The sequence below is a fragment of the Scyliorhinus torazame genome, chromosome 8 (assembly GCF_047496885.1).
Source record: "Scyliorhinus torazame isolate Kashiwa2021f chromosome 8, sScyTor2.1, whole genome shotgun sequence".
Lineage (NCBI taxonomy): Eukaryota > Metazoa > Chordata > Chondrichthyes > Carcharhiniformes > Scyliorhinidae > Scyliorhinus > Scyliorhinus torazame.
In genome coordinates this window covers 38,108,852-38,121,818 of record NC_092714.1, presented here as the reverse complement: position 1 = coordinate 38,121,818, position 12,967 = coordinate 38,108,852, and the positions used below count along the sequence as shown (strand labels likewise).

General features: G+C 52.6%; 2 long non-coding RNA genes across 2 annotated transcripts in view; one reads left to right on the top strand and one right to left on the bottom strand.

The window, feature by feature from the left end:
• The window catches only part of LOC140428730 (uncharacterized), a 46,290-nt gene that overhangs the window by 8,587 nt on the left and 24,736 nt on the right, over positions 1–12,967 (top strand). The gene's annotated exons all lie outside the window — the stretch shown is intronic.
• Positions 11,714–12,967, bottom strand: part of LOC140428731 (uncharacterized) — a 35,027-nt gene continuing 33,773 nt past the window's right edge. Inside the window, exon 3 of the long non-coding RNA XR_011948842.1 lies at positions 11,714–12,249. This is a non-coding gene — a long non-coding RNA (uncharacterized lncRNA). The remainder of the gene's footprint in view (positions 12,250–12,967) is intronic.

The following is a 12,967-nucleotide window of genomic DNA, read 5'->3' as shown; positions in this document are numbered from 1 at the left end:
CCCCAGGGGCTTCCCGCCTCTCGGGGCGGACCTTGTACCTGGTTCCAAGTGATTGGACTTGGTCCCAATCACTTGGTTCGATATTCTCCAATGCTAGCAATTCCTTGATCGATGGGCGGTTTCGAGGTGGTCATTCACCTCTCTTTGTGTAAGCTCCTGCTGGCGCCGAAAAGTCTGGGTTGGCTTTGTGTGTCTAATTTGTAGCATATTGTTCCCGGGGATTCCTAATTTCTATGCAGATGGCTGTGTTGTTATGTTGATGGCTGCAGGTATCAATTCTGCCTGGCCTCCCCAAGAGGCGAATACACAGTTTTGCCTGCAGCTGCCTGTTTGAGTCCTGTTGGCTGATTTTCCCATCAGCCTCTTCCGTTCGCCATTTTAAATCGGGGTTTGGCCATTCTAATCGGGAGTTAGCCATTTTACATGGCTACATGGTAGGTACTAACGATTAGATTTAGAAAGGGCAAAGAAGTTTTGCATAGAGCGTTTGAGGAGCTAGGCACTAAATGAAACAACAGAACCTCCAAGGTTATAATCTCAGGATTATTAACTGAGTAGCATGCATATTGGCATAGGATACATAAAACCAGAGAGATGAATACTCTAAGATTGGTGTGGGAGAAGTGGCTTTTGGATTGTGGAGCACTGGGTGTCAGTACTGGGGACAGCGGAGGCGGTACTGTTACGATGGTCTGCATGTGATTCATGCTGGGACCAGTGTTCTGGCAAACCACATAGCTAGGGAAGTAGAAATGTCTTTAAACTAAATGTGAGTGTGTGGAGGTGGGGGAGCTGTGTGGTATTTTTAAAGGATAGGCTTGCAGGCCACAAAGGTACAAACAAACAAGAGTTTTATTGGAAAGCTGTTTATTCTACAGGCTGTGAGGATAGACTGGCTGTTTGTCTGTGCAAATGGCTGTTGATGCCATCAATATGTCACATTATTGGACTCTGAAAGTGACCTTGTTTCAACGAGGAACAAACATGAACACGGCACGGTGGCACAGTGGTTAGCACTGCTGCTTCACAGTTCCAGGGACACGGGTTCAATTCCGACTTGGGTCGCTGTCTGTGCGGAGTCTGCACGTTTTCCCCGTGTCTGCGTGGGTTTCCTCCGGGTGCTCCGGTTTCCTCCCACAGTCCAAAGATGTGCAGGTTAGGTGGATTGGCCATGCTAAATTGCCTTAGTGTCCAAAAATTGCCCTTAGTGTTGGGTGGGGTTGCTGGGTTGTGGGGATAGGGTGGAGGTGTTGACCTTGGGCAGGGTGCTCTTTCCAAGAGCCGGTGCAGACCCGATGGGCCGAATGGCCTCCTTCTGCACTGTAAATTCTATGATAATCTATGATTACGTTCTCCATAGAATCCATCAAATCCCTACAGTCCAGAAGGAGGCAATTCAGCCCATCGAGTCTACACTGACCCTCTGAAAGAGCAACCTACCTAGGCTCACTCCCCCACCTATCCCCGTAACACCGCCTAACTTGCACATCCCTGGACACTTAAGGTCAATTTAGCATGGCCAATCCACCCAACCTGCATATATTTGGGGCGGGATTCTCCACTCCCGCGCCAAAGTGCCCATGCCGTCGTGAACGCCGTCGAGGTTCACGACGGCGCGAAACGGCCCCGATCCTGACCGATTCAGGCCCCGACAATGGGCTAGGATCGGGGCCGCGTCATCTACACGTGCCAGGCCTTGTCGCCGCGTAAAGGCGGCGACGCATAGATGACGTGGCCGGCGCCGCATAACTGGCGTCACCCGCGCATGCGTGGTTGCCGTCCTCTCTGAGTCCGCCCCGCAAGAAGATGGGGGACGGATTTTGCGGGGCCGCGGAAGGAAGGAGGTCCTCCTTCAGAGAGGACGGCCCGACGATCGGTGGGCACCGATCGCGGGCCATGCCACATTTGAGGTACCCCCCGGTGCAGGATCCCCCTCCCCCCCTCGCAGGCCGCCCCCCCAGCGTTCCCGCGCTGTTCCCGATGGCAGCGACCAGGTGTGGACGGCGCCGGAGGGAACCCGCCATTTTGGCCTGGCCGTTCGGCCCATCCGGGCCTGAGAATCACGGGGGTGCCGGAGAATCGCCATTTTGGGTGTCCTCCGGCGATTCTCCGGCCTGCGGCCTGCGGAACTCGATGGGGCCGTTCCCGCCACTTGGGAGAATCGCGGGAGGGCGTCGGACCGGCGTCCCAGGAAATGTTGGCGGCCCAGGCGATTCTCCCAACCGGCGCGGGAGTGGAGAATCTCATCCGGGAACTGTGGGAGGAAACCGGAGCACAGAGAGTCACCTAAGGCTGGAATTGAATCCGGGCCTTTGGAACTGTGAAGCAACAGTGCTAATCACTGGGCCAGCTTGCCACCCTCATGGCAATAATTTGTGATAACTTGTGAATTATTGCAAAATGAACTGTGGCCCATTGTCGCTACCAAGTTGTTCAGGGTGTAATCCTGCAAAACTCTTGCCAAGCCTTTCTATTGTTCTCTCCGAGAATTACATTTATCATGTATCTATGTGCTGACAACCGCAATGCCCACCTCTGCATCCAGCTCACTGCTAGAGATGGAATCCCATGTGTGGACCAAGTATTGATGTCAGTGGTTGATGATCCTTTCGTAACTAAATTTCCTTCCCTGTAGATAGATATTGGTAAAAATAATGATTCCGAAAATGAAGCCTAGAGCTTCCTTCTCTATCTGTGCATAGTTCATTTCTGCTTTGTTCAAGGATGTGATGCAAATGCTATTGGTTTCTCTTCCCCATTGGAAATTATGGGAGAAACCACCAGTGTCACTGCATAAGGTGATGCATCGCAAGCCAGTTCCAAGCGTAATTCCAGATCAAAATGTGTCCGGACTTCTGACTTTAGTCGTGCCTCTTTAGCTTTTATGTAGGCCTTCTTGCACCCATTTCCATTTCCTGCTTTGACACTCTAAGTTATGTAAGGGCCTAAGAATAGTTGTTAGATTAGGGCCAAACCTTCCATAATAGTTTTATAGCCCAAAAATGAATATTGATTTACGTTTTGAGGTGCAGGTGCCTCTGTTACGACTTTTACTTTTGAAGGTGGCTTGAGCAGCCCCTTTGAGTCTATGACGTGCCTCAGGTATTGTGGTAGTATGTATTGGGGGTCATGTGGGACTGGAAGCCCTAATGTCATTGGCTGACAGATCCCGGGTCCTGGTTGGCCGTTGACCTCAAGCTCCGCCCTGAAGGCGGAGTATAAGAAGCCGGAGTCTTCCCCCGCAGGCCAGTTTACTATCGAGCTGCGGGGGAACAGACACGCTTAATAAAGCCTCATCGACTTCATTCTATTCGTCTCATGGAGTCTTTGTGCGCTACAATTTATTAAGCGTGCCTAAAAAAAAGGACTATGGAGCTCAGGATCATTCCGGAATGCCTGAGGATCAGCCCCCACGCAGTGAACGCGGCAGCAGCCTTCAAGCACTGGCAGACTTGCTTCGAGGCCTACCTCAGAACGACCACCGGCCGAGTCTCAGAAGACCAAAAACTGCAGGTCCTGCACTCGAGGGTGAGCACGGAGATTTTCTCCCTCATCGAAGACTTGGACGATTTCCAGACGGCGTTCGCAGCACTGAAAAGTTTCTACGTTCGCCCAGTTAACCAAATCTACGCTCGCTACCAGCTCGTGACAAGACGGCAAGCTCCCGGAGAATCGATGGACGAGTTCTACGCCGCGCTGCTGATTTTGGGACGAGCCTGCAGCTGCCCATCGGTGAACGCAAACGAACACACGGACATGTTAATGCGCGATGCTTTTGTGGCAGGTATGCAATCCTCCCAAATCCGCCAAAGACTTCTAGAAAAAGAGTCGCTAGGACTCTCAGAGGCACGGGCCCTAGCAGCCTCCCTAGACGTGGCCGCGCGTAATACCCGCGCCTACGGCCCCGACCGCGCGGCAACCCATTGGGCCCCGTACGTACCCGTCGCGGCAAACCCCCTACCCCCCCACAGGCTTGCACGGTCCAAACGCCGAGTCGCACCGGGGGCGCCCGCTGTTATTTCTGCGGCCAGGCAAAACACCCCCGGCAGCGCTGCCCGGCCCGCGCAGCAATCTGCAAAAGCTGCGGGAAAAAGGGCCATTATGCGGTTGTGTGCCGGTCCCGCGAGGTCACCGCCGTCCCGGGAGCACAGGGAGCCCTGCAAGCAGTTTACGCGCCCCAACCCCCCCAGCACGCCATGTGCGACCCGCAGGCGCAGCCGCTCTGGGTCCCGACCACCGCGGTCCCGGGAGAACTGGGAGCACTGCACGCTGCCTACGCCCCCCAACCCCCCTCCCCGCAGCCCATGTATGACCCGCCGCCGGCGCTACCGCTTTGGGTCCCGGCCAACACTCTCCACGGAGAGGAGGGAGTTTTCCGCGTCCCTAACGCCACCCTAACCCCCACCGCGCGCCCCACGCCTGACTCGCCGGCGCCACCTACTTGGGCCCCGACCACCGCTGTCCCCGGTGAGGGAGCTCCGCGCGATCCTAGCGCTCGCGGTCCCACGCCTGACCCGCCGGCGCCGCCGACTTGGGCCCCGACCACCGCTGTCCCCGGTGAGGGAGCTCCACGCGGTCCTAGCGCTCGCGGTCCTAGCGCTCGCGGTGAGGGAGCTCCACGCGGTCCTAGCGCTCGCGGTCCTAGCGCTCACGGTCCTAGCGCTCCCATGCCCCCCCAGCACACCATGTGCGACCCGCAGACGCCGCCATTTTGGGTCCCGGCCACCACGAGGGGAGGAGGGGCGCCGATGTGCGACCCGCAGACGCCGCCATTTTGGGTCCCGGCCACCACGAGGGGAGGAGGGGCGCCGCCATCTTGGACCACCCCAGACCTGTACGACGCGTGGGGGCGGCCATTTTGTCCACCCCCGCCGCCATCTTGTGATCCCCCAGCCACGTGCGATGTATGGGGGCGGCCATTTTGTTCATCCCCGACGCCATCTTGGACGGCAACAACGGACCCCACTCCACTACTACAACCACGGCTCGCTTCGATTACGCTCGATCAAGCTCGGCCCCGGACACTCCAGACGACGACGACAACGGTACTAATAAACGGCCACGAGACGCCATGCCTAGTCGACTCCGGGAGCACGGAAAGCTTTATACACCCCGACACGGTAAGATGCTGTTCCTTAACCACCTATCCCAGCGCACAAAAGATTTGCCTAGCTGCAGGATCCCACTCCGTACAGATCCAGGGATTCTGCATAGTTACCCTAACGGTGCAGGGGAGGGAGTTCAAAAACTACAAACTAAACGTCCTTCCCCAACTCTGTGCCCCCACCTTGCTGGGATTAGATTTCCAATGCAATCTACAAAGCCTTACGTTCAAATTCGGTGGCCCCATACCCCCACTCACTATTTGCGGCCTCGCTACCCTCAAGGTGCAACCCCCGTCCTTGTTTGCGAACCTCACCCCGGATTGCAAACCCGTCGCCACTAGGAGCAGACGGTACAGCGCCCAGGACCGGACCTTCATTCGGTCCGAAGTCCAGCGGCTACTAAAGGAGGGCATAATCCAGGCCAGCAATAGTCCCTGGAGAGCGCAGGTGGTAGTAGTGAAGACAGGGGAGAAACAAAGGATGGTCATTGACTATAGCCAGACCATCAACAGGTACACACAACTAGACGCGTACCCTCTCCCCCGCATATCCGACATGGTCAATCGGATTGCCCAGTACAAGTGCGTTTTTAGCACCGACCGGCTAGCCATTCTGGGCTACGTAGTGCGCAATGGGATAATAGGCCCCGACCCCGAACGTATGCGTGCACTCATGGAATTTCCCCTCCCGCACTGCCCAAAAGCCCTGAAACGCTGCTTGGGGTTCTTTTCATACTACGCCCAGTGGGTCCCCCAGTACGCAGACAAGGCCCGCCCCCTAATACAGACCACGACCTTCCCTCTGTCGACAAAGGCTTGCCAGGCCTTCAGCCGCATCAAAGCGGATATCGCAAAGGCCACGATGCGCGCCATCGACGAGTCCCTCCCCTTCCAGGTCGAGAGCGACGCCTCCGACGTAGCTCTAGCAGCCACCCTTAACCAAGCGGGCAGACCCGTGGCCTTTTTCTCCCGGACCCTCCACGCCTCAGAAATCCGCCACTCTTCAGTAGAAAAGGAAGCCCAAGCCATAGTGGAAGCTGTGCGACATTGGAGGCATTACCTGGCCGGCAGGAGATTCACTCTCCTCACTGACCAACGGTCGGTAGCCTTCATGTTCGATAATGCACAGCGGGGCAAGATTAAAAATGACAAGATCTTAAGGTGGAGGATCGAGCTCTCCACCTTCAACTATGAGATTTTGTATCGTCCCGGAAAGCTGAACGAGCCGTCCGATGCCCTATCCCGCGGCACATATGCCAACGCACAAATTAACCGCCTCCAAACCCTCCACGAGGACCTCTGCCACCCGGGGGTCACTCGGTTTTACCACTTCATCAAGTCCCGCAATCTCCCATACTCTTTAGAGGAGGTCCGTACAGTCACAAGGGACTGCCACATCTGCGCGGAATGCAAGCCGCATTTTTTCAGGCCAGATGGAGCGCACCTGATTAAGGCTTCCCGCCCCTTTGAACGCCTCAGTCTCGATTTCAAAGGGCCCCTCCCTCCACCGACCGCAACGCATATTTTCTTAATGTAGTGGACGAATACTCCCGCTTCCCTTTTGCCATTCCCTGTTCTGACATGACCGCGGCCACAGTCATTAGAGCCCTGAACAGCATCTTCACACTGTTCGGTTACCCCGCATACGTCCACAGCGACAGGGGGTCCTCTTTCATGAGTGACGAGCTGCGCCAGTTCCTGCTCAGCAAGGGCATAGCCTCAAGCAGGACGACCAGCTACAACCCCCGGGGGAATGGGCAAGTAGAAAGGGAGAACGGCACGGTCTGGAAGGCCGTCCTACTGGCCCTATGGTCCAGGGGCCTCCCAGTTTCACGGTGGCAGGAGGTCCTCCCGGACACTCTCCATTCCATCCGGTCGTTATTATGTACGAGCACTAATCAAACGCCACATGAGCGTCTCCTTGTCTTCCCTAGGATGTCCTCCTCTGGAACGTCGCTGCCGACCTGGCTGGCGGCCCCAGGACCCATCCTGCTCCGAAAGCATGTGCGGGCACATAAGGCGGACCCGTTGGTCGAAAGGGTTCACCTCCTCCACGCGAACCCCCAGTACGCCTACGTGGAGTACCCCGATGGCCGACAGGACACGGTCTCCCTGCGGGATCTGGCGCCCGCCGGCAACACGCACACCCCCCCGACACCATCAACCCAACCCCCCCCCCTTCCTGCCACCGCCGCACCCCGCGACCGCCCCCTTCCAGGAGGATCGGTCCCCCTCCCCTCAGCTCCGACCAAGAATCAAGCCCAAGCTGAAACCGTACGGCTCCTGGAGGCGACAACACTGGTACAAGCACCACCACCACCGCCGGGGCCGAGGCGATCGACACGGACGACCAGACCGCCCGACCGACTCGTGGCGTCAATGTAAAACAAATATGGACTGTTCACAAGAACATTTTGCTTTTCTTCCTATACCCTCTGTAAATAGTTGCAACAGGACAAAATTGTCCAATACTGTATTGCCATGTGAATGTTTTGTCCTCCCAGGACCAGCCCTGTAAACCCTTACCACCATACGAAGCATCACCCCGCCGGGTTCATTTTTGACAAGGGGTGAATGTGGTAGTATGTATTGGGGGTCATGTGGGACTGGAAGCCCTAATGTCATTGGCTGACAGATCCCGGGTCCTGGTTGGCCGTTGACCTCAAGCTCCGCCCTGAAGGCGGAGTATAAGAAGCCGGAGTCTTCCCCCGCAGGCCAGTTTACTATCGAGCTGCGGGGGAACAGACACGCTTAATAAAGCCTCATCAACTTCACTCTATTCGTCTCATGGAGTCTTTGTGCGCTACAGGTATTCAATAGAAGATGTGACAAATTCACATTTTTCCTTCCATACTCGTAGTCCGTAATCTTTTAGTCTCTGGAGTGTAGCATCTAAATTTGGAAGATGTTCATCTTCATTCTTTCCAGTGACTAAAATATCATCTAAGTAGTGCTGGACTCCCTCTAGTTCGCTTATTATTTGATCCATGGCACACTGGAACAAAGCAGGTGCGGACGAGATGCCAAATGGAAGTCTTTTACATCTGAATAGCCCTTTGTGTGTCACGATTGTCAAATAGTGTTGTGAATCTGGATCCACATTTATCTGGAGATAAGCTTGACCAAGGTGAACTTTACTGAAATGCCGGCCTCTAGCCAACCCAAATAATCAATTAAAGGCAGAGGGAACTGCTCTGCACACAGTACTAGATTGATAGTCACTTTCAAGTCATCACATATGCGGACCGAACTATCTTTCTTCATCACTGATACTATTGCTTGGCCCATTCATTCACATTAGTGAGTTTGAGGACCCCCGCCTTGACCAGCCTCTCTAAGTCTGCCTCGACCTTAGGCCTGATGGCATACGGTACTGACCTAGCATTTAAGCATCTTGCTTGGCTTTCGTCCTAAATCTTTAACTTGACTGAGATTTCCTTCATGCTTCCCAGTTTGCCATGAAAGACAATGCCACGTTTCTTTAAAATCTTCGGTAGACCTGCTTGAGACACTGACATGAGTTTCACATCGGCCCAGTTTAGCTTGATTCTCTCCAGCCAGGTTCTCCTCATTAGTGCTGGGCAGTTACCTTTAACGACGTGTAGGGACAAATCTGCGGTCTGTCCGTTTAGCTGCCCATTTACATCAATACTGTCCCTCAACGGAATGACTTCCCCAGTACAGGTTTTTAGCATTACCATTGAGGGTTTTAAGGAGATATGTCATAGTTTCTCTTGGTAGACAGTTTCTGGTACTACGAAACTGCTGCTCCAGTGTCCACCTCCACTTTCACCAGTTGTCCATCCAGTAAAGGGTTAACCCAGTAACATTTTTTTGCACCTGCAGTGGTCAGTACGTTCAATGACAGTTCATTGACTGTGACTCTGGTCCTTTTTTGCATCTTTTTATATCAGATATCTTTTCCCTTTGTTCGGTTTTCCATATGATACACATCGTTCTTACTTTTTATAGTTCTTGGGTGGTGTTCTCTGACCCCTGGCCGGGGCGAATAATCGCTGGGTGAGGGGGGGATTCACGCGTCGCCGCTCCGACACCGGTCCGCCGATTCTCCTGTCACCGGAGAATCGGTGCCATTGGCGCTGGCCCGGTTAGCACGGCGCGGTCGGGGGACGCTCAACGCAACGCCCCCCCCAGCAATTCTCCGTGTGCGATGGGCCGAGTGGTCGCCGAGATAGGCCGAGTCCCGCCGGTGCCGTTCACGTGTGGTCCTACCCGATGGGACCTCGGCGTACATCCTGCGGGCAGCGGCCTGGTGGAGGGGAGGGGGGATCCGACCCCGGGGGGGGGAGCCTCTACCGTGGCATGGCCCGCGATCGGGGTCTACCGATCGGTGGGTTGGCTTCTCCTGGTGGGGGCCTATTTTACTCTGCGCTGAGCCTCTGTAGCTCTCCGACTTGTTGCGTCGGGGCCGGTGCGGAGAGGGCAACTAGCGCGCATGCGCGAGTTCGCGGCAGTCGTAACGCGCATGCTCGAATTTGCGCCGGCCGCAGCGTGCATCGCAGACCTGTGGCACCCGCTTGATGCCGGTATCAGCAGCTGGAGCTGCGTGAGTCGCTCCAACTGATTCCAGAGAATCCCACCCCTTGTTTGTAAGTTGTTTTTTTCTCCAACATGCACATTCGACGTGCCCCTTTTTTCACCCATTCATGCATTTTGCATCTTTTCACCAGTAGTCTGCTGCTACAGGCCACATTTTTGCACATCAGTGACATTTTCGAACCTGTGTCTGTGTTTGGGTCTCAGCTGACATTTTATGGATTCTCATGCTCAAACTTAATTTTTGTGATTCCTTAGCTGTTTATTCCATCGAGATCATGACTTCTATAGCCTTCTTTAGGTTTAAGTTGCTTTCTGTTGACAACCTTTTTTGGATAGTTTCACTGCTTAACCCACATACTAGCCTGCCTCTAATTGTGTCATTCAAGACATCTCCAAATTCACAGTTTTCAGCTTATTTCTTCAAAGTAGTCACAAACTGTGTGATTCATTCACCTTCTTGTCGGTTACTTTTATAGAACATGAACATGAACCTCTCGGCGAAGACCAAAGGTTTAGGTGAGATGTGACCCTGTAATATCTCCACAATATCAAAATTGGTTTTCGAGCCTGGTTTTTCTGGCTGATACTGACTTTACCGGAGGTTGAATATTGGCTAAGTGCCCATGGTGCTGGAGGTAGTATATTAGCATGAATAGAAGATTGGCTAACTAATAGAAGAGAGTGAGTTGGGATAAGAGGGGCATTTTCAGGATGGCAAGCAGTAACTAGTGGACTCTCACAGGGATCATTGCCAGGGCCACAATTACTTACAATATGTATTAATGACTTGGATGAGGGAAGTCAATGCAGTATTGCCAAGATTGTGGACGACACAAAAATAAGTGGGAAGGGAAGTGGCGAGGATGACATGGAGAATCTGCAGAAGGATAAAGACAGATTAGATGAGTGGGCAATAACTTAGCAGATGGACTATAATGTAGAAAATGTGAAGTTATGTGCTTTGGTAGGAAGAATAAAGGAGCTGAATATGATTCAAATGGAGAAAGACTGCAGGAAACTGGAGCAGAGAACTTTAGGGGTCCTTGTGCATAAATCACAAAACGCTAATATGTAAGTTCAGAGGGCAATTGGGAAGGCAAATGGAATGTTGGTGTTTATTTCAAAGGACGGTAGCACAAGTGGCTAGCACTGTGGCTTCACAGCACCAGGGTCCCAGGTTCGATTCCCCGCTGGGTCACTGTCTGTGCGGAATCTGCACGTTCTCCCCGTGTCTGCGTGGGTTTCCTCCGGGTGCTCCGGTTTCCTCCCACAGTCCAAAGACGTGCAGGTTAGGTGGATTGGCCATGCTAAATTGCCCTTAGTGTCCAAAAAAGGTTAGGAGGGGTTACTGGGTGGAAGTGAGGGCTTAAGTGGGTCAGTGCAGACTCGATGGTCCGAATGGCCTCCTTCTGCGCTGTATGGTCTATGTTCTATGAAATGGGGGATCAAAATAGGGAAATCTTGCTAAAACGATACATGGCACTAGTTAGATCACAACTACAATACTGTGAACAGTTTTGATCCCCTTATCTAAGGAAAGATATACTGGCATTGGAGGCAGCCCAGAGAAGGTTTTTAGTCAGTAATGGAATCGAGGGTTGTGGCGATAAGGTGGTACAGTGGAATTGATGATTGTATCATATCAGCCATGATCTGAATGAACAGTGGAGCGGACTTGATGGGCGTATGGCCTACTTCTGCTCCTACATCTTATGGTCTTATGGTCACTAGGTTGATCCCAGGTATGGAGAGGTTGTCTTATGAGGAGAGGTTGAGTCGGTTGAGCCTGTTCCCATTAGAGTTCAGAAGAATGAAAGGTGACCTTATTGAGACAAATAGGATTCTCAGGGGACTTTACGACACAGATGGTGAGAGGTAATTTACCCTTGTGGGAGAGTCTAGGACCAGAGGGCATAATCTCAGAGTAAAGAGTCACCCATTTAAGTCAGAGATGAGGAGAAATTTATTTTCTTAGTGTAAGAAGTCTCCCAACACCAGGTTAAAGCCCAACAGGTTTATTTGAAATCACAAACTTTCGGAGTGCTGCTCCTTCCTCAGATTAAGTGGAGGCAGGTTCACAATCACAGCCTATATAGGAGAGACACAATTGCAAGATAATTACAGATTGGAATGTGAAGAACGGTTGGAATGCGAGTCTTTGCAGGTAAACAAGTCTTTACAGGTACAAACAGTGTGAGTGGAGTGAGGGATAATCACAGGTAATCGAGGTGTGAATTGTCTCAAGCCAGGACAGAGAATAGGATTCTGCAAACCCGGGCAGTATGGTAGGGGTTACATGTAATGTGACATAAGCCTGAGATCCCGGCTGAGGCCGTCCTCATGCGTGCTGAATTTGGCCACCAATTTCCGCTCAGCGATTCTGCGTTGTCATGTGTCTTGAAGGCCGCTTTGGAGAATGTTTACCCGAAGATCGGTGGCTGAATGTCCTTGGCTGCTGAAGTGTTCCCCGAAATGTGCCCATCCCAGTCCAGCGCCACATCCTGGTTTCTCTCAGAGGGATGTGAATCTGTGGAATCCTTTACCGCAGAGAGCTGCAGAGGCTGGGTCGTAAAGTACCTTCAAAGCTGACAACAACAGATTTTTAATCAGCCAAGGAATCTAATCAGTCTTGTCGGGATAATGAGGGAAAGTTGAGGATTATCATATCAGATCAGTCATGATCTCATTGAATGGTGAAGCAGACTCGATGGGCCGAATAGCCTATTTACAGTCTATTATACAGGGGTTAGAAAATCTCATTGCTACCAAGATCAGTGCAGATCAATGGACATCCTAAGGGAGCAATCAGCTGCAGTAGGGAGGGATGTGACTGCTGCCTCTCAGGTCGGTATACACATTGGGATTCCATGGGCTATATGATTGTCCTTATTGGCAACCTTATAAATAGGACCTGGGCCATTTACTTCACTGTGTAAGGTTGATGCTTAAACAGGGCACATCAAAGCCACCTTGTGGGATAATGGCTGTCCTGATCCGATCATTGCTTACTGTCAATTGCGCAAACTCATGGGAGGGCCCAAGGCCACCACATTTGGCCCTGAAAGTGCCCAGTCTACCTCAGATTACCTTGAAAGGATAAGGTGTCTCAAAGATTTGAGCTCCAGGTGAAGCTAACCATTTCACACTGCTACTATTGAGTAACAACACAAGTGGTATTTGCCCCTAACAGGATGCTGCCGTCAAGACAAAATGGTGTTCTGCCTAACACACAAATCAGTAATGTGTCATATCAATTTCCATGCTATGGTGATGCCAGACAGAGAGGCCATACGTTACAACAAC